At 35.3% G+C, this 23,585-nt stretch overlaps 1 long non-coding RNA gene across 1 annotated transcript; it reads right to left on the bottom strand.

The window, feature by feature from the left end:
• Nucleotides 1-638: 638 nt before the first annotated feature.
• On the bottom strand, nucleotides 639-9,307 carry LOC110460611. Its single transcript, XR_002464034.1, has 6 exons — nucleotides 9,229-9,307; nucleotides 7,007-7,280; nucleotides 6,448-6,572; nucleotides 5,546-5,690; nucleotides 4,798-4,949; nucleotides 639-2,490 (listed from the first exon to the last, which is right to left on the bottom strand). It is a non-coding gene; the product is annotated as an uncharacterized LOC110460611 (long non-coding RNA).
• Between the last annotated feature and the right edge of the window lie 14,278 nt (nucleotides 9,308-23,585).

Below are 23,585 nucleotides of genomic sequence, written 5' to 3'. Positions count from 1 at the left end.
TAAAATAATGAAAACAAACATTGCTAATCAACCCTACAAATATTTTATTTATCATAAAATATCTACAACATGTTACAAAAAGCGTTTTTTATTGAAATTTTATGGATAAAAGTTATTAAAGATAAGCTTAAAGCAAACAGGACACATAGTGTCATACAAAAAGAGTGAAAAATTGAACCAAATAACACACAAAGTCTTTAAAATTCATTTATTTTACATTTTACAATAATTTTGATCCTGATGAGAGTTGTCTACCTTGAAAACGATCAGAACTTTTTGATGAGGGATATATTTATACAATGACACTTATTTTCTTTACTATACAAAAAACGACGGAAATAAATTGAATTACTATATTTAATTGTCAAGTTACTGTTCTCTTATGGAACAAAATTATTCTAAATCATGTACACTTTGGACATCATTCCATAGCCCTCTTTTACATGTCATGTACATATGTAACCATAGGCTATCGCATGGTATGCCGTTATCACGTGCACGCACATGCACTTGCATTTTATAGGGATCTTGATATTTTACAAACCAATATTTTCACAGAGTTATTGTAATTGCATTTGTGAAACGATTTATCTGACAGAGCGTAACTCGCTCGACAACAAAAGTCGTAACGGCCAAGAGCTTGTGAACTACTGTTAGCACGTGATACGTACAATGTACAGGTGAGGTTGGTAAACAAAACACATCAGTCTGCATCCCATGCGCCTCAAATACGACCTTCTAAAAGTCGTCTGATCTTATGTCAGTGTCTTCCTGTGAGTTAATTTATGTCTTTCTATCATAAGCTTTATTTTAGAAGTACGTGTGATTATCGGGTGTTGACATATCATCGTCACTCACGTGTACTTTTGTTTACCCGGTAATACTATAATTTACACTACGGTAATGGAATGCCCGATATGCAATACGGAAATGACGACACGAAAATACGACAAGAAAAACTGGAATGTGTTTTACGAAGGGTGGGAAGTCCTTAACTCTACCGGTTACTCCCTTTCATAGTTCGTCTTGTGCTTTTCTGTCCCGGTTTCATTCGTAAAAAATGTTTTTATGTCTTCAGGACCCAGGCTATCTGTAATGCACGTCGCCACTTAAATTGAGTTTTACTTGTTATTGATAAAATTAGCTCGACTCCGAAAACCTGACCAATCAGTCGTTATATTTTACGGGCAACAGAATATTCCTACAATAATTTTTACGACAATTGTAAAGTAGTCATGTGTTTTCTGTCACCAGATGACATGTAGACCCGTGGCTGTCCAATGCAGTGTATAATTTGTAACGTCGCAACAATTTAAACGCCTGTTTGCCATTTAATCAATTCCATTTAAGTAATTCGTTTTATAACGTTTTCCTTGTCAGATTAAGTATGCGTTTTCGAAAGAGCAGCATGGCACTTGGTTGAACACAGACCGTCAATAAAATTGAAGAGAAAAAATGACTGGAAAAGCTCGATCTGGAATGAATTTGTCCTGCAATGACAATTCGTATGCAGTTTTCTATTTAATGATTTCAGAATCTGTAATTTATTTTGTACATAAAAACTCATTTCCTCAGAATATCCATCGAGTGTGGGTGATACAGAAGTTTCTGGTTAATGTCATAATGTCAGCTCTCACAGAATCAAATAAACATTGGAGAAATATCAAAGGCATGGCCGTACCGCCGAGTTACTAATACGGAAAATCCGGAAATAAACCAATCCCGTTATTATATTTACTTTGCCCACTGAGGTATGAACTTAACATTGGTAAATCGGGAAATAATCTGATATAAGATTGAACGGAATACATTCAATATACCTACATTACGACTACGCACATTTAACAAAAAAAGTATACCGTTACAGTTTATGAGAAATATCCCGATTTGTTTTACTTTTTATCACAGTAAATGTAACTACGGCTGTTACCTAGTTGACATACAAAATGTCAGCAATCTAATCTGTCGCAAATGTCAACATGCGATCGGCTTACGATGCATCTAGAGACCTTATTTTCTATTAAAATGTATGACCACCATATGGTCACCAGATGATGACGTCACAATTTTCACGAGAACTGTCTAACCAAATGTCAACCTATAAATTTAGATTCTACAAGGGCACATTTTTTACAAACGACCTTCAGCTTTGTCTAAATAACGCCACGAGAGTACACAAGATACTTCTAATATATGTTCCAGTTACTTGTTTTCTCGCTCCGTAAATCTATCGCATGCTGCGCTAGACTTTCGAAGACATGCGGCGTCTCCGTTAGACCATAAATAGTGACTTAGAAGTCATGAATATATGTAAACAAGTTCATACAAAATCCGTCTGTCGGTGCGGTGTTGACGGATTCATCCCTAGTTTGTTACGGCAAGTCAGGAGGAAGGTACGGCTACGCTCACGCTGCCTCACCAAATCATTTTCCACGACTTTCTTTGTTTTGAACACTAGAGGAAGTTGTTGCTCATCAATTTGATTAATAACTGCAATAAAAAAGAAAATAGTCTTACATGTCGCAGGTGAATCGATATCCATGGGCTTGCTCCAAACATAACAATTTCTGTAATAGATGTCGAACTCTGACGGACAAACGTTCAAGCCAGGGTTTCGAGAGATGCATATTGAAAAAGAATCTTCCTAATTTCGCGATTTGAGTATCGACATTGTTTTTTATTATACTCGTATGAGTTCCTTATGGTTTTATTGTTACTACCCCGGTTCGTTCATTGAGAATGTGACATTACTCGGATTCGACTCAGATTTATATCACGGATATAGTCGATGAAACAGACGATGCTTACCCTTCGAAAAACCCGAGTTAAAATTACGTTTTTCACCTTCTGTGTAAATTACTTTTTGCCGTTATCTGCCGGTTGTCAAATTTTCAACGTACAGTAAAACTTCCTTACACTGCAACCCATTGTCCAGCGAAAATTTGGCATTGTAAAGGGGTTTGGCCATAAATCGATGGAAGGACATATAAAGGATTTCTAAAGAAAAAAGAGAAAAAGTGAAATATGTTGGTGGCAAATGAGGAGGGGCACGATATCGAGGTTCTACTGTATACATACCTGTACTTATCGAACACCCGGGTTTATTCATTCAAAGGCAGATTTAATTTATTCGTAAATGTATCTTGTTATAAATTGAACATTGAATGGCAGGCAGTTGAAACTAGAATATTTTGTGTATAGCTCCTACACAACACGCTAAACAAACCACCTACAATCAACGTCATACGCTCTCTTTGTAATGATTGTTCCAACTTTACCTTGTTTTCTTATCGATTATGTTTTCTTGGCAGTTATATAAATAATAAATACGTAAACAAAATATGGAGACTGTGGTTTAATGACTCCGTAATGTATCGATTTTGTCATTACCACTTCTTTTAATTTACGAACACAATTAAAGCTATCACAGTCGGCGTTTTTTCATAGATGGCACTAATTGTAAATAATAAATTGTTAACAGCATGTCGTCAGCGGTTCATGACTTCGTAATTAATTGATTTTATCATTATCGTTTAAGTTGATGTTTTAGATCTTTCTTTGCGTTTTAATGATTTATGTATACTACGTCAGAGGTACAGAAAAAAAATAAAGAAACAAATAAAACTTACACTATTTTGCCAGGAAAACGTTTTTTAATTTTCATTCAGTTTTCATTTGTTTTCATTTAATAAAATTTTCGAGTTTTAATTTTCATTTAATTTTCATGAAATCCGCATCTTTGCGGTCCACCAATACCTTCTTTCCTTCATTGTACATGTAAATAAAAAGCAGTCACAAAATTCCACTTCCAACATTCGAATCAAATTCATACGATAAAAGCTAGCAATAGTGTGTTTACCTGTTTCATCAGGAATGCAATTTTAACCCCAGTTTTGCTCATTGGTGTAACACTAGCATCGCGTAAAGCCGTGGTCCCAACCCGCCATACTTGCAAGTGCTGTCTACTTGCGAAAACGTGGCAAAATTTGGCATCGTACGTGAGCAGCACGTGTAAGTACGGCCTCCGTACGATACCGTGGCAATCGCACGGAGATCGTACGTTGTAAGCAAAGTTGTAAGCACGTACAACTCACTTACCACGTCTGCAACGTACGCGTGGCGTCCGGGCCACGTACTTACACCTTGCGCAACCGTGCGAGTGACGTGCGTTGACGTACCCTCTCCCTGCTCTTGCCACTCCGTCCCCACGTTTTCAGAAAAACGTGGCGGCCGTGGCCTCCCCAAAAAACGTACGGACTAAAAACACGCACGGTGGATGGTGACCGGGCCTTGAATGAGAACGTAGAAGGGGAGATAAATCGTATCAATATCCTTTGAACTTGGGATGTACTTTAAGGCTGGTGATTTGAACACGGTTTTTTTTCTGTGACACAGTTTATAGGTATACAAGTATTGATGACACCTTTCAAAGTCATTTTTGTTAGGTTTAATCAATTTGCATACAAGCAATGAAAACATGGAGTTGGTATGACGTGATTTCGTATTTGTCAGGGACACCCTGTTTTAACTTAGACAATTAATCAAACGCTCAAGTGACTGGGATTTTACAGCTCTAATCCTTCTGATTTGATTACTGAGTGATCACTAACTGTTAACAATATATATGTCACAATCTTTATGATCATTATATATCAAATATGCCAGTTATTTCCGGCTTTAAATAACGTGCATCATTTATTATAAATTTCCATGTTCTGATAGTTTTTTGGATTTAAAAAAAAGGCAGTATAAGAATGACTTTTTGAAACAAAATAGTATATACATTTTGTTAAATACCTTAGTGATTCAAATGATCCTCATCGCATGAATGTTTTGACAACATCTTCGACGTCATGGCTGAATAAAACTCTCCAAACGTGGTCACGTCCTCTGCACTACAATGCTCCCCAATGGATTCATCTGTTTCACTTTTGAACTCAAAAAACGCTCTTGAAAATAGAGTAATCAAAACAATATAATGTGCTCACATACACGATCTGATTTTCTCGGGCGTGTTATTTTCACGAATTTCGCGGTTATGTTGAGCCGCAATTCAACACGATTATAAACATTGATAGACTGTTCTATGATATCAACCTGGTTTGTGATTATTATTTCGGCAAGACCTAACACACTGAGATACCTATTCACGGCTAGTTACTATCATTGGAAGCAAAAGGTCAGAAAATGACACCAACATAAGAAGATAAATCAGAAATGTTTTAAATAATTAATAACATAACTATACTCTAGATAATACAATTTTGGTAAACAATTTCTAAAATTTGAACTTAATCCGTGATTACATATACTTAATCATAACGATTAAGACTTTTTTTATTTATTCTCGCTAAAACAGTGAAATATTTGTTATGGGTTTTTGTAATTTTTCTGCTTTTTTGTTATTTTGGCTTTTTCTTTCCGAAACAAACTCGGACAAGTTTTTGAGTTTTTGAAACCAGGATGCTTATTATTCAAGTTGAATTTCAAGAAATAACTTTATAAAACGTGTGTAGTAAAATAAACAAGATAAGTACTAATTTACCTGCATATCATAGTGTTATACGCGTCCTCTACGGGGTCTGGCCAGTTGACTATTATCCAAATAGCGGACACGAACTTGATGTAAGTCTCAAACATCTTAACCTGGATATCATAGTTGTTGGCGCATGGCAGAAAATTCAGGATCTCTACAAATACAAACAGTTTTTTACCTGCTGCAGTCATTGTTTAAGATAACAGCTTGTATTAAACCTCACACCGACAGCGATTATCCTAGCACACGTTTACCCTCAAGAATACGCCCTCGTTTAATACACTCTTTAACCGGAAATGTATTAATTAAAACATCTTTTAGAATGATCTTTCTTTTAAAACCATTAATTGGATTTCATATCACTGTTTCTTTATTTATTTGCATTTGTCAGTATTGTTGCCATAAAAAGCAGTTAAACTTTTGCATGGAGAAAGTATCCTAATGTCCAGTCAATTTTGCCATGTTTTTACATAACATTTTTTTATTGGAAATTATGGAGAACATCTTTGGACAAACTTAATATCATTGGAGTATATAGAACTCGGTTACTGCAGTGGTAAAACTAAAACTGTAAAACGTCACTAACTCGATTGCAGTCGTGATGAATCTAAAGCCTCAGTGACAATTTTCCGTTTGCAATAGCGTCCATAGCCACAGATACAACTAGAGCTACAGTAAGCGAATATTCTGTTGCATAAGAGGAAATACAAAAGTCTCAGATACACATATTTGATTACAATGGTAAACTGCGTTATCGTCTGTTGGACCAACGTTGGTGCAAATGCGCATGCGACCATGCCGACCGACCGCGACGTTCGACCAGAGATACGAAAGTTTCAGACACACAAAAACTGTAGCTTTTAAGTATTCTGTCACGGTAGCCGTACTTCTGACCAAAGTGTGATACATACCAGTCCTGCCGGGTTCCCTACACATGTACCGGTACACTGGGGTTAACTGTTTTATCATTCCAGTCACGTACGGACAGTCTGTATAATCGTACTGCACGTAACATGACATCAACTCCTTTATGTATCTAGAGAGAAAGCGAATTAGCCTGGGTAATATAGGGGAAATATTCCCCATGTTCAACACACAAGGATAGCATTGGAACAGTAAGTGGATTCGTAGGGAAAACAACAGAAAACAAAGAAAAACACGTTCTAGCCATTACAACTGTTACACAACGTGTTTCATCGATGACATCGACTCTAAATCATAAACTATTAAGTTTGAAGTTTTTTAAATATGATTTTAACCAGTTATCATACAATTGATTAAATATTTGTATATAACGAAAAGAAAACTTTAGAAAATTCTTTGTATAATTGAAAACAAATGTGAATTCCAATATGTTCATATTACTTGAACTTGACACATTCCTATCAGAATAACTTGGTGATATTATATTCTTTAGACTGAACCTTCAAGCGGAACTTTGCAATTCAAACTATATTGAAAACAACAAACCTGCATTGTTTACGTAGAAGGCCAGCTGAAATATAGTAGCCTTTTTGTGGAGATCCGGCAGGAGAAGTTGGTACTCCCGAACGTGGACAATCGAAAATGTCCGATCAGCCAGCCGACTCCTCGATGACATGGTATGTCTCGTTGCTAATGGTAGCGTTCGTCACTATGTAATGCATAAATTCATCGTCGGAGAGGTCAGAGGTCATCTCGTGGTCAAGGTAGGTGAGAAGGGAGTCAACGGTTCTAGTGTCAACATCTTGTTCATCAAGTAAAGCTAAAGAGTGAAAATGTTCGGAGAACGTGACAAGTTATCAAAGGACATCATACTATGCATATTGGGAACATAGTATATAGTAATCACCATTTGTCCATAAATACAAGATTCGGATACAAAATGTAGATTAGCAAGAGGCCCACGGGCCTTAACGGTCACCTGAGTTCTGATATATTTATACAGAGAGTTGATTTTTGTTTTTAAAACATGAACAGAAATATTATTCAAAGTGACAATAAACAATAAACCCACCTTATTCAATATCTAGCATACAGATTTAAGACTGAAAAACTAGCACCTCTGATTCTAAACAAGGAAAATGAAGACATTTTAGCACACTGACTCCTTTGGGCCCCGCCCTACAGCCCTTAGGGGTAGAGCCGGCTTAAAATTTTCAAAGTATCAAACTGTCAACTAAGGGTTATAATTCCAATCAAGTTATCAACATGTAATATTCAAAGTATCATTTGCCAATATAAGCCATAATACATTTTGCCCCCCCCCCCTTCCCCAGGGGTAAACGTGAGACCCTAGGGTCATACAATTCACAATTTTGGTAAAACACCTTAAGACCCTTCCATCTATGAAGAGTATTTGATTCTACCATATCTTGGTCTTGAGGAGAAGATATATGAAATTTCAGTCAATTCAAGCCTTTTTGGCCCCACCCATCAGCCCCTGGGGATCAGTCAGGGCTGAAATGTGCATACCATCAAACTGCTATCCAAAACTGATAATGCTAACAAAAATTGAATTACTTCAAATGGAAATTAAACAAATGTTGGTCCAAAATGTGATTTCCCTATATAAACTATAGTAAAGTCAGGGGGAAACGTGTGACCCAGTGTCATGAAATTCACAATTTTGGTTAAGCACCTAAAGACCCTTCCATATATGAAAAGTATTTGACTCTACAGTATCTGGATCGTGAGAAGAAGATTTTTGATCTTTTTTGTCAATTTGACCATTGTTGGCCCCGCCCCTCAGACTTTGTCTCAGATGACCTAAAAATCTAAAGCTCAAACACGTTTTTACGATTGAAATGAACATTTATGAGGATACAAAATACATTAGCAAATATAATTTTGTCATTTATTTGATTTTGTTTTAATCATTGAATATTATATTTTAACTATAACAAGATTGATAACGCTTTTATACAGCGTGAAGTATCTCAGAAGCCAGTTATCTAGCATGGGCTTTTGCCAGAAAGAATTGTTTGTTTGTTAATGTTCGTTTGTTTATTTGTTTAACGGCCTCGCAACAGCCAGACGGTAACAAAGGGAGACTCCCCCTTAAAGAGAAAGTAGATGGGATAGAAAGTAGACAGAAAAGAAAAGAACCAAAAACGATACTAAAATGTTGAAATGAGGGTTGCAGACCAATTTGATAGAAGACATGGAAGAAACTCCTGATTCTGCAAGAGACCCATATCCGTTGCCTCTCACAACATACATGTATTGGGATACAGACGTTCTATTGCTGGTATCGTCAGTATCCAATGAACATAAGACAAGGAAGAAGCCATCTACCTTGTACAAGCAAATGGAATTTTTATTAAGTATCTTATATGTCGTGTGGAGATTTTGAATTGAAAATAGTTTTAACGATAAAAAGTCTCACACAAGTCTCACACATAGACATCTCTCACCATACGGCCTTTCAAGTTCAAATCTACATGACCAAGTACAGCTGTTTTTGAATAATCAACTACAGGCATTGTTATCCAAGCTCAACCTCTGTGTAGTGCACTTACTGTGCTATTTACAAAAAACATCCGAAACAAAAAGTGTTCTAGGGTAGTTTTAAATTTAGTTCAATGTATCTTTATGAAAGCCGGAAAAGTTGTACAAGAACTCTGATGTCACGACCTTCATTGAGTAAACGACACATGCACACAATATACAATGCATGGCAAATACTATTATTATACGTGTGACAAGCTTACCTGCCATGCAGCATCCCACGAACGTCAGCAAGAGCAGCATCCTAGCGGACATGTTGTTTAACAATGCTATGGCCTGGATTATACGACGATGAGTAATGATAATTGTTTTCGTAAATTGACCGATTATCTGTCTCAGTTGTTTGTTCTCTAGATGTACTGATAAATCCCATCATAGGAAATATCACCGGGGTTATTATAAGTGATACTATATTTAAGTGTACATAATTCCAGCCTTTTATCCAATATTGAAGTGAAATGTCAATGTCCATAGGTATGAATATGAAACGACATTGCTATAATTTGGTATCTGTGCAGGTTCACAATGTTGATTATAATATGAAAAAATACGTTTATTCATTTATCAGTTTTTTACTTTTAACTTCAATGTACTTAATTATGGGGTAGTTATTGTGTATATAAAAATAATAACTATATGATTTCATCATTAAACATGTATGTTACTAAGCATCGTATTTATTTGCAATTATAATTGAATCAATCTGAATATGCATTGTATTTTTAAATAGTTTTTAATTTAAAAAATGAATATAAAAAAATCTGCTGGCTTTCGGCACGATTTACAAGTTTGAGTTAAATTATTACTGAAAAAGAGTTTGTAAATTAAAATTTTACTATCAAAAAAATATGCATTGATGATACTGTTTCATTGCTGTCCACCAGGAAGAAAAACATATGTTCGTTTATAAAAGCACTGAATCGACTGAAATTAACCACAAGGCCTTCGACCAAATCATAACTGAAGTGTCTGCCTTCAAAATACTGTAAATTCTCTTATGTGTATTTTATTTGATATACATATTTTGAGGGTCTGTTAATCATCTTAACGGAAGATACCCCGTAAATAGGCTTACGATAAATATTACAAAGAACTCCGCCTTGACAACTGTACCAATAAGTATCTCAATATTGCCAATCCGCAAAAAAACTACACAGCAAGAACAACCTTACAGAACTAGTTATGACAAGCGCTATTTTAACTTAAGATTATCAGATTATTGGTATACTTATTCAACTGAAGTGAAATAACTAACAGTTCAGAAGAATACTTTTCATACTTTTGTATGTCTTCTAAATCTAAACTCTCTTGAGTTCTCATGAAGAACCGAAGTCAATAAGTGCACCAACTTGTGGATGATATTTGTTGACTAGTATGGAAACTGTTACAGAATACTTCATACCTGTAATCTCATAGCAATATTTTGATTAATAACAAAATAAATCGCACGGCAGCGTAACGGTAAAACTGGCTGCTTTTGGATAATATTCAAATAACAGGTACCATCGTCAGCCTTATGATTGGTCAATAAATCAAATAGTAAATTATGGGCCTTTGACTTCGTCATGAGAAAAACGCAATGGCTCTCATAGGTGCCTTTATAATGACGTATCCACCCCTTCTGTAGTAACTACCAGTGGAACGGAGTAAAGAGATACTGTTGCATCAAAAATCCTCATTTTAAGAAATATCTTATCATATTACAAACAAATAAATTCGGAAAATCAAAGCTGCAGATTTTATTAGAAGCAAAACAACATACAAGCAGTCAATAGCAATTTAATCTGGATAAACCAATGAACCATACATATTATTAAAAAAAAAAAAAAACGTTTATACCTAATGGTATCAATTGGATTTCAACTACATCATCATTTTGATAAAGTAAAACAATATAAATATTTAATTTAATACGGTTGATATATATGTTCATATTTGTACAAGAGTAGGGCCGCGGTGGCCAAGTGGTTAAGGTGCCTGACATTCTGCTACCACTAGCCCTCCACCACTGGGTCACGGGTTTGAGACCTACGTGTGGCAGTCGCTAGGTACTGGCAGTAGGTCGGTGTTTTTTCTTCGNCAAGTGGTTAAGGTGCCTGACATTCTGCTACCACTAGCCCTCAACCACTGGGTCACGGGTTTGAGACCTACGTGTGGCAGTCGCTAGTAGGTCGGTGTTTTTTCTTCCGGAACTCCGGCTTTCCTCCGCCAACAAAACCTGGCGTCCTTAAATGACCATAGCTTATAATAGGACGTAAAACACAAACAAACAAACAAACAAATGAAAAAGAAAACATCGTTCCATTATCCTATGTTATTAACCAATCAATTACTTACACGTAAGGACTTTACCGCCGAATAACATCATTATAGATAAACAGTGTTTCTGTCGTAATACATTTTGTGAACTTATAAATGATTGTGGATTTCAGGCCTACCATGGCTTTAGTCATCACCATTAAACAAAGAAAACACCTTCGCAAATGGTTAGTTTTTGGCTTTTTCAAATGATTTAAATTCTCCGTAAACCTGTTATCTCCGAACAACTAACATGGAACAAACTGAAGTAGATTTTACATTGAACTAAATTGCAGATCATAATATATTCTTTTATACAATATCAATCAAAACATAACTGTGCTTACAATAATGACATCAAATCTTGATTTAACGCTTCACTTCTGAGTTCACATTGCAGACCTACGATATCTTGACCATAAATAACACGAAGCGTAAATATCTAGACTAAACATTTCTATTGGTCAGTGATCAATTTTTGGGCCTTCTGGTACCAGTGAAGTAATTGTTCAGGTCACTTGACAGCAAATGTCCATGTCTCTGCTCTTTTCTTTCGACTAAACATCCATGTTGGTCAGTTGTCAATCTCTGGGCCTTCTGGTACCATCGAAGTAATGATCTGGTCAGTTGTCCGAAACTTTCCATATCCCCACTTCCATCTTTATCCTCTACTTCTACAATGGTCAAGTCAATCCGACTGTATGCCCTTAGTCGTTCCTGCACATCGATGAAATACAAAAGATTGTTGTAAATTGCAGTAATTTGGTCATGAATGTCTCATATCCCATGTTTATATGTGCATGAAGACGTATTTCTGTGTGTAGTTAAGGACCCAATCGCAGTCATTTTGATCATGAATGTCTTATAATCCGTGTTTAGATATTTAAGAATCCCTGTCCCACCTCGGGTAAATATGAGGGAAATATACTGAAGTTATATATATAAGTTTCTCTTTATTTTCTTTTGGGCATAACTATAGTGCCAAATGATCCCATTGACCATGAAGCTCAGTTGTTAAGAGTTACAATATAATGATCGGAGGTCCAGGGTTCGAACCTTGGTCTGGTCCATTTGCCTCTTAAAACACGCAATGTATAGTTTCTTTATAAAAGCCATAATCAAGCTGGGGAAAACATTGTCAATGGATAGTTACAGTTTTGGCAATGGTAAAGGGATCCTGAAAGCCATGGTTATTATAATCATTGCTTTTTTCATGTATTTTCCCATTTTTTATTTTACTTATATGTTTATTTTTCATTTCATCTAAACACCCAATGGAAATAGAAAATTATAATGATGGTGACACCGAAAACATTTTATGTTCATTTTTCTCATACTTACACGATCCATGGTGATAATTACGGTGTCCTCATTTAAACGACCATGAACCAGATTTCGTTTATGCAGAAAAGTCAGATGTTTCATCAAGTCAGATATAATCTCATATATGCGTCTGGCGGAGGGCGTCGTCGTCTGCATGTAATCCCGCAGGGTCACATGACAAGAAATACTGGCGCCAATGATAAAATGGTCACTTTTGCAAATGTCAATCCACTTGGCATATTGAGTAACAAACGCTGTTGAACAGAGGAACACATTTCTAACTGATTAATAAAAGATTTAAAAAAAAGTATATTTTGTAGTTATGCATTTGATGGCAGGGAAGTACCCTTTACGGATTCAGTTAAACACGGACTTGAGACCTGACCAAGAAACCCATAAAACGGCCATTTTTAGGGCTACCAATCTCCCCAAAAACAGTCTTACATACTGTAACTATTCTTGAGACCATGATGTTTAAATCACAAAGTGCAAAATAAATATGTACTTCAAGAGGTTTCATTAACGTCCTAAAATAGACGAGAAAGAAGCAATCGAAAGTCTCGCTAAATATAGATGCACACGCTATCAATATCAACTTATTTCAGACCGAAATTTCTTTCCTTTTTTATAGCGATGTGATAAAAAGTTTTTCATATATTAGAAAGTAACGGTCAAAAAGTAATTATAAGTAAAAGTAAAAGTAGTGAGTGCTACATGACCAATACCGGGGGCCGCGGTGGCCAAGTGGTTAAAACGTCTGACATTCTGCTACCTCTAGCCCTCCACCACTGGGTCGCGGGTCACCAAAACCTGGCACGTCCTTAAATGTATATATATATATATATTGTTTATCCATGATCACTAGTATGATTCTAAATGCTCTTCTACACAATTCCAAACTAATGTCCAGGTAACTTACATGACGAAGAGCGATTGAACATATTCCTCGAGCTTATTGGTAGATTTTTCTACAAAACAATGATACAGAAAATCTTGATTTTTACAAACATACGTGTAGATAAACATTAAACTTCTTGCATTCATAAATATTCACTATACTTTATACAATTGTTTTAATTAACTTTTAAGTATTGTCTTTCATCAGTTAAATATATACTCATAATGTCTTTACACATCTTTATTGCATTTAAACTTTGATATGAAATGCATCGGAAATATATCATTTTAATGGAAGATGTAGAAAAAAAAGATAGATATAAAAGAATGTTAGTTTCATCTTAAACATTTTCTCTACATTTGACCAGGATGCCATTTTAGAGATAGAGGAATCTTTTTTCAGTTGTTTTTTTGGTATCTCCTCTATTCGTCTTGTTGAACAAGAAGAGAATTAACAGAAAGTATACGTAGTTTCAACACGTAAGAACAAAACCGGAACTAAATTGGGTTCGATAAAGAAGGCAAAAACAATAACAAGAAAAGAGGAGATATTAAAATAACAGGAAAGACGTCACGTATCCATTAAAAAAGAAAGGAGGATAACCTACATAACATGTGTCTTTTTTCAAATGCTTTGCTACTTACTTTTTGACGTCTGATACCAGAATAGGTGTAGAGCACGGGGTTCAGGGCAGAGTTGATCGGTAATATAAACACAGCTGTCCAGGCATACACTTCGGAGGAAATCCTATTTCCGGCAAATGCCAGTAGACCTGTAAATAAATAGTACTGCTATTGATACAAACAACATATATTCAAGCCACAATTGTGTGAGAACGAAAACATACCAACTTGTCACGAATGTTATAAATGTTCAGGAAAAAAACTAATCTCACCAGCGTTAAAAATGTCCAAAATCTCTCTTCAATGGAATATGGAATATGTCATGACAAAATCAAAGGGATGCGGTAAGCGATCTGATTTGTGTCGGGAATAAAATACTGACCATTCACTGATGATATTTGTCCTTTTAAAACTACTGAGGAGCCACATCCGACTACAAAGCAGTTCACTTTTACCACTGTTCCGCCGCATAATTATATCGATGTACAAAAAGGAATCAAGCTATTGTACTTTTATCATCCGCAAGGTGGCGCGTACAAATCAGAGCCTTCAATTTTGTCATTAAACATTCCAAGGAAGAAGAGAAATAATGTGTATCGAGCATACATGTTATTTGATAAAATACATGAGAGACTCATATTTTCAAAATATAGGTTAAAAAATGAAAAAAAACGTTGTCAATCTACTGAAGTTTAATCAAGCTGATCTCAATCATTCAAGGATAAAAACCAATGTTAGTATCTTTTAGCTAAAGTTGTAATGACAACGTGCATTATTGCTGCGACTTATGCAACTGAATGTATATTGATGTTGAAAATGGCATTTAATACATTAAAACCACAAATTAATGTAAGAATAGAACTTTTGAATGTAAACAGATATCATACAATAATCAATCTTAAAAAGCTAGGCCAAAAGACGTCAAAACATTATTAATAGTCAAAATAGCAGAATAAAAGACGCGCTGGCAAAACAAATAAGGATTGTTGTCGTCAAAAGGCTAAAATATGTCATACCAATAAACTCAGAAACAGACTCTAGATGGCGCTATATTTAATGATGACGTTGCATAATATGTACACAAGAGTTTTTACATTATTATAGATGGTGCGTGCTGGAGAGTTGCTAGCTATCTATCGCAATTTCCGAGGGTCAGTAAACACACTAATATGAGAACTCCTCCTATAATTTGATATACATTACCTTTTTAAAACGTATAAAAACACATCAAATATCAGATTAATAAATATATATTCGCATATATTAGATTTGTGGCGATTTAGTACGAGTTAACTTCCGTTGTTTGACTGGTCGAAACTTTCTAGGTATACAGTATAACAATAAATAACACAGGTAGTGTATATATAGTTATGCTATTATGATAACTGATGTTACATCATAAATGCAAGCCCAGTCTAAATATAGCAATGAGGATGGAAAACCCATCTACCATATTTAGACGTGGAATAATATTTTAAAGATCATACTTTACCCATGACTCCAAGTGGAAACCAACACATGAAGTCTGAGAACATAACAAGGAAGAGACTTCTAGCAATGGCTGCATCCTGTACGCGTCTCTGAGACTTCAGTACCTTGTCAGAGCTAGATACTTCCTTGTATATCATTATCTGGCCAACAGCGATGCCGATGAAAATCATGAAGTTCAAGAGGATGAAAACTGCTGTACCGTATTCCCATCCGGCTGGCTTGTCCCGTGTAAGAGGAAGTGCCAGGCACACCGCGGACCGGGAATAAAATTGACCAGAGAAGTAGGAGATGGGCAATAGAGGAATTATTGCGAGAGCACAACAAAATGCCCATACTGCCAGACTTGCGCACATAATCTTTCTCTTGCTGAACTGATATTGCCCAAACAGAAACTTCATTGACACGAATCGATCGATTGTTATTAGGAGAAGAAACATAGCAGAAGCTTCGCTGGAAATGGTGGCAAGAACTCCTGCTAGTTTACATGGGATACTGTTTCTCCAATATATGTCGTTCCATATATATTGTCCCCTGAAAATGGAATCAGCAATCGCTATGATCAGCATGTATATGCCCATGAGGAAATCTGTAATGGCCAAATTTAGTATCAAAATACCGTGACCTTTTGTTAGACTTCGCCGGTCAAAGACATATTTGTATATGACAACACCTGCATTTCCAATCAGTGCAAATATCCCTATGATCCAAATAAATGCTCTGAGATGATCCTCACGCATGAGATCTAAACAAGAAGAGAATTCGTCTTGGTAGGGTAGGCAATTCGTATCAGTCACAGTATTTGGTTTTAAGCAGCAGAACATGTAAGCGTCTGTATAAAGTTTCTCTAAGCTTGAAAGTCCATTGAAAATCCCATTAGAAAATTTTGTTATTTTGTTTCCTCTGAGATCTAGTACTACAAGATCATTTAGCATAGAGAATGCATTGTTGTCAACGACCTCCAATTTATTTCCTGTAAGATTAAGAATCCTCATATCACGCAATCCGACAAAAGTACCAGCCGAAAGCGTGTGTACCTTTGTGAGCCTTAGATTTAACATCGGTAGCATGGCCAGACCAAGCAAAGCCTCAGGTTGAATGAATTTCAGATCCACGTTTCCTTCGAGATTGAGAGAAATAAGCCGGCGAAGATTTTTAAATGTATTTGGTAGAAGTACAGTAAGTGCATTGTAACTTAAATCCAAGTGATATAGGTTATTTAAGTTAAAGAACGTTTCTGGAGTAAGATGTGATATTTTGTTTGTAGACAAGTCCAGCTCTACCAACATGAAGGTTTCTAATACCGGTACACCTGCTGCAAAGTCAGAATTTCTGATAGATACTTTCCTGACGTTTCTGTTCACTGTAAAGTTGCTAGTTTGACTGGATAAAACATTGGTACACGACACCTCAAGGTCCTTACAGACACACTCCGGGAGACAATCTATGTCACACAACGCCTCGTCGTCTCCTTCTGGACAATGTTTGGTACCGTCGCACACCTGAGTTTGACTCACGCAGACATTGTTACCATGGCAGCTAAACAAGCCAGCACAAGATCGGTCTACAAAAAAAGAATTGTCATAATATCGAATTATACTATATATTTATTATTGTATTAAGCGACTATTTTGTTTCCAATATTCTCCCTTTCTAAGAACCTATTCGAGAGGTTTTATCTGCAAAGGGGTCAATTGTAATGATAAATATGTTTTTTAAGTTTTATCAGCAAAGCAAAATTTGCCTTAATCCTAAAATTAGTTGCACTCTAAAGTGTATAAAATATTTAGATATAATCTGCTAGCTGTTTTTATAGTAAAGCCCTGAATCATTAAGTTTGAAATATATATAATCTTTTTACCGTGTGTATGAGTAAAACTTAATTTTACTTTCGTCCAGTTCCATGGTTAAGAAAAATATTTATCATCAAAATTCCAGCCTGGATGAGCGAACGAAACAGTAATGATGGGATAGATACAATTAGTAGTTCAGTCTGGACAATTTTAGATAGACTAGATAACAACATCACGAAAACTCACCACAGTTTTCCTCGTCCTCACCGCCGGCGCATTGAGACACACCATCACAAATGTAACGAACTGGAATACAGTAACCTTGACCACATTTGACGTAGTCTACTGGACATTCAAAAGTACCTACAACAATGCAATTCTCGTTGTACAACTTGTAATTAATTGATATTATAATATTTGGTATTTGGCTTCTAGCATTCACAATGAAAACGCATGAAGGACAAATATGTTCCCGGTGATTGGCCTATAAACAGGACAATGACTTTGGTGTTGACCTTGAAGTACAGATTCATCGAAGGTATTCTCATATTCGACCTTTGAATAAACTTTCCTCCGAACGTGCTATGATACTATTTGCTGTCGTACATATCTTTATCTTAACATATTTAATGCAATAAAATAGTATAACAATATGCAGTGCAATTGATATGACGATTCTGAAACATCGTTGAAAAATGTGATATTCATTTTACAGTGTAAAAGAATTGAAAAAGAAATTGACTTGAATTCTTTTTCCTTGCAATGGTTTCAGTAAAGCCTGTCGAAAACTAGCTTTCATTTAAAAAGTTTGTGAATTATTAAGTTTGTGAGTCATCTTACATCATCATAACTAAAAAAAATGTAAAGATGTTTCGTGAAAAAAGAATATATCAAATATATGTTCAGGTTTTACTCACTGCAATCGTCCAGATGGGAGAGGTCGCTGCAGCCTCGAATTTCACCGTACTCATCATAGTCCAAAATACATATCTGTCCATTATCTACAGAGATACCGCTGCGGCATCTAAAAATCTTGGAAAACGATTCTTGTTCTGAAAATCCAATGTCAATTAATATTTCTTTTATTTCTTAACCTTCTGGAAATTGTGTCATAATTGATATGATCAAAGACTTATAATTAGCGTAAATTATATTGATATCAAGTATGAATCACATACTGATGTTTTATAAATACCTTTTTTTCAAATCTTACTGACCCCAAAAAGTTATATGCCTGTCTTTCAAAAATAACGAGGCAACAATCCTTTCTCAGTCCCATTTTCATCCTCAAATGCATCCTCGATACTCCAGTGATTACGCTCATTTATATTCTCTACAACCTGAGAATATTCCATGATAAAAACGAAGTTTCAGTGTGTGCCACTTTGTGAATAATACAAGAACAACAGTTCGACCATTTTATTCACATCAAAGGATGTCGCTCCTCTGTAATCCTCAAAGGATATGTATCAGCCCAGCGATTGGTAAGATAAATTTTAACCGAGACCGTCAATAAGCTAGCCTTGTGCCTTTAATTTTGCCGTGACATATTCTAGAGAGCGTAAGTAAGCGTGACCCCTGGAGTATCGAGTATGACTCTTATCGATATTTTTACAATGTTGTATTACTCTTTTTGCTTCCTCTATCAAAACATCACAGTTAATAATCTATGATATTTATATAAACATCATGAGGTTTTTCTAGTTAATCATCACCTTTAATAAAACATTTAATAGCATATCGTGTCACTTTTAAAATCTTCATTGCATGTGATACTTTTTTATTGGAATTATGTGTTATTACAGTTTTTAGTTTTAATACTTCACTATGAGTGTGACTTTACCATGTTCGCAGATAAGAGGCCCAACTGTAAAGGAAGTATATGGTTCTATTCCGCCAATCGACTCCATCTCAAAATGTTCTATTGGCAAAACTGAAGCGGAATATATGATGCCAGTGTCATGAAAAACTTCGTTGATGCCAGCTTCATACCAATCCTCCGCCTCAGCTGTACAGTTGCATCTGCAAAGCCAAAATACCATTACATACTATGTTGGAGCAAACACAGGCATAGAGAGGGACCGTTGGTCTCATCCATAAATGAGAAACCCTATTTCTTTTTAAATACCACTTTATTAACACACAAAAATAAATCATATTTGTTTTTTAATTTCATGTCTGGAATTTCAGAGAGAACACGGGTTTTCAACACAATTACCGAGTATATTAAATATTTCATGCCGGAAAATATTTGTACTATTCCGATCATTTATTCCAATTTCAATTATTACTAAATTAATAAAAAGTTCACACGCATACGTTCAAATCATTATTTTCCTACTCTTTAGATTATTTTGCAGATATTTTTTAAATTAAATAAATAAATACTAGTTTATTTGAAATGATAAAACAGTTTTGACTTTGAGTTCTGGAAATGATTTGGTTTTTGTGATTTTTCAAAATAAGCACTAGCCTCTATGGGTAATGATTTGGTTTTGAGATTTCTCAAAATTAACGATATCCTCTATAGGAAATTATTTGGTTTTGTGATTTTTCAAATTAAACTACCATCTTTTGGAACTGACTTAGTTGTGTAACTCCTAAAAGTAAAAGCTGTCGTCAATGGGATAGAGTTTAGTTTTGTTATTCCTCCACACTGTTATTTGTTAAAAGTGATTTTTGTGTAGTATTTCTGAACTGTAACACTGCCATCTCCTTACCTAGGTAGTTGTGTGTCACACCTCTCAAAGAGTGGACAAGAGCATGTTCCATTGGATTGACCTTCGAAATCGTAAACATGCCATACTTTATCTCGTCCGTAGTAGCCAAAATTTCTATCGAATGTCATGTGACAAGAGTAGCTGATTTTCTGATAACAAAAGTTGTTCCGTTTGATTTGATCAATATACAACATAGGAATGTTGTATTCAATATCTCTCTCCGTGGTCTCCAGTCTGGCAATAACTTCTTCCTCTTGGTCGTGGTGAACGATTGTTCTCACCACATTCTTGTTTTCTGATATGGCAAGGAACTGACACTCGACTTTCATTGGACCTTAGAATAGACATGGACTCGGATTTACATATACACTCTTCTATCTCCATGCACTTCTTATTAAGTGGAAGTAGAAACAACTCAATAGTAAGTCAATTCTCTCTTCAACTGATGTATGTCTGATATATACTGTATAAACATATCCCCAATAATTCACTTGTTTACATTTTTGTTACGAATATTCATCTCGAATAATGTACCTGGGGTTTTTTCCCTGCAAAAACAATTGTCTGGTTAAGAAGCGTATGATGATCTGACGTCACAATGAAAAAATTAGAATAACGTCAATTTTTTTAAATTAGATTATATTAAAAATTGATTGTTAGCACAGAAAAATAGGTTTCCACCGAAACAATACTTTAAAAGTGTGAAAGAAATATTAATATGCTTCACTGAGAAGATGACACAGAATATCAATAGCGTTTATAAGTTTTATGAATTTTCATGTGGTCGACATTTCCTATTCTACCCCAGCAAATCCTTTTGAATAGATTTGGCCCAGACAACTAGGGAAAGTTCATGAGTAAATCTAAACTTTTGCATTTTCACTTACTGCATTAACATTATTCAAAAAACACCAATCTTAATCTTTAACATTTATTTCAAATGAACAACTTCTGAGATTTCAAGAATAAGATTTGAACATTTGTGCAAATAGGGCATACTTTTCATTCCGAAATCAATCAGATATTCTCCGTCCTCGCTGATGCCGAGTCCAAGCAGTGACACACAAGAGGACTGGACATTGAGCTGGCATTGCTGATTTTCATCTTCATATAAAAGTCCGCTACAGTCTATTGTTCCATCACATTGGCGGGACGCCCTTATACACGTCTGGTCAAAGCAAAGGAAATTAGGATCTCTGCACGTGTCTTCAACGAAAAAATATTAAATATTTCATACATGTAGGATTTTAATCGGTAATGTTAGTGGTTACTTGCACGTTTCTTCTAATAGGAAGATAATATTTCAAATACTTTATTTTAATACACACAATGTTATTAAGTCAGCTCAGTTGAAAGTGATTTGCACGCTTCCAAAAGGTGAAACAATTCCAAATTTCATGTTTAATATAATCTTCTAGGAAGTCAGTTATGTTGGATGTTATTTGTGTGTTTCTACAAGCAATAATGATTCTTAAATTACAAATACGCGTATTCCACTAAGTAATTATTGAAACTGAAACATGCAAAACCGGTATGACCTTGAGACAAAGATAATTCAAACTTTCTCGTTCATCCCATATGACACTTAAACTTGTCGACTTGTAGCTAACCCATAAGGTATTCATTGATATCTCTTCCAAGTGACATTGAGTTTGTTTATTATATAAGGTGTTTTTTTAAATTATTCAAAATTGATGTTTGTCACTATCAACAAACCAATATCATACCAAAATATTAAAATACCTATAACCTCTTCTAGTATTCTTTCATTCATTTACCACAGTTTTACGACAGATATGTTGACTTAAAACAAAATGTTAAATATATAATATGATGTATCATGTGCTTGTATAGACAGTGGAGGACATTGATTAAAATCGTTTGATGAAGAAATAGTCCCTTTTACATACCACATTTGTCTTCATCGGATCCGTCAAAACAATCGTTTTTCAGGTCACAGACAAGCTTGTTATCTATACACTGGCCATTACTGCACCGGTTTTCACCTTCCTTGCATGACGCATATACTAAAATTATGGAAAATAAATATCCTTCCACTAGTAAAAGAACTACTTTCATTTAAATCGATTATATTGTTACAATCAATATATAATCACATGTAATGTATATTGAAGATTTTGATGACATAAAAGAATAACGTAACACCCACACACCTGCACGTAATAGCACCTTCAAGATTTTGTAATAGTTACAGCATGCCAGAAATGAATTACACAACATCATAAAGCTGTTTTAAATTTCTAGGACTCATTGGTGATGCTAGGAGCCAAAAAGTTGGAACAAAGGGACAGGTGTGAACAAACCCTTATTTTGTGAATTTAGATAGAGGAAGACTGATTTATTTCAAATATAATCATAAATTATTCCTTGAATATGGAAGGTTCTTACCGCATGACTTTTCGTCTGAACCGTCTGTACAGTGTACAATAAAGTCACAGAAAAGTGTTAGAGATATACACTGTCCATCCGCACACCTGAACTGACTTGACGCACAGGAATTTACAATCGAGGCTATAAAACAAACATAGATAAATGTTATGATATTGATACACTTAACGCTACCTTTTTAATGTTTATGTTAAACGACTGACGTAAACGCTGTTTGAAGTCGTACTTTTACGAATATGTCTAGGTAACATTTTGTAATAACAACTAAAACAAAAACATGACTTTATAGACATTTCGGGGACGATGAGAACATATTTTTATACGAAATGTTGTCTAAACAATATGACGAATTTATTAAAGATCTTTTTTTGTTTCTTTGTGTACGATAGAGAATCCCAGAGTTCTGCGTTTTATCTCCAACAAAGAAGAGTTCCAAATCAGTTAAGCTTTGTAATGCAATGCCTGTATACAGTAGACAAGTGGTTGAAATTAACTCGAAGAAGCAAATTCAAGCTGATCCTTTATTTATTTTCCAAACAACTCTTCCAGGACGATGACAGTATTATCTGATTATGTACCTGGATACGTGTTTAAGGCACCAGATGCTCTGGACCTTACTTCCGACCAGGAAAACAATCCACTTACCGCAATCGAGCTCGTCACTTTTGTCCCGACAATCTGGGCGCCCATCACAGATAAATGCTCGCGAAACGAACTCGCCATCGGAGCATGCGAACACTGAATAGTTAGACTGTTTTGTTGAGAAGGTGCTTGATAAAATATCTATAGTGGTGATTCCTGAGAAGGAAATAACATCGTTGATTTTATTTGTCAAATTCAGAAATGATTTATACACAAATAAATGCTGTTAGTCAGATACACAGAGTAACATGCACACGTGTCATAATATGACGTCACAAAAAAATATTCTGTGCAATACTGTGAACGTGGACATTTTTGCGTGTCGAAATGTTCGCGTTGTGACTCTTTAAACTTTTCTTGGCTTGG

Source organism: Mizuhopecten yessoensis, unplaced genomic scaffold, assembly GCF_002113885.1.
Source record: "Mizuhopecten yessoensis strain PY_sf001 unplaced genomic scaffold, ASM211388v2 scaffold10441, whole genome shotgun sequence".
Lineage (NCBI taxonomy): Eukaryota > Metazoa > Mollusca > Bivalvia > Pectinida > Pectinidae > Mizuhopecten > Mizuhopecten yessoensis.
The sequence above is the reverse complement of the archived record's forward strand: the minus strand, read 5'-3'. Positions and strand labels throughout refer to the sequence as shown.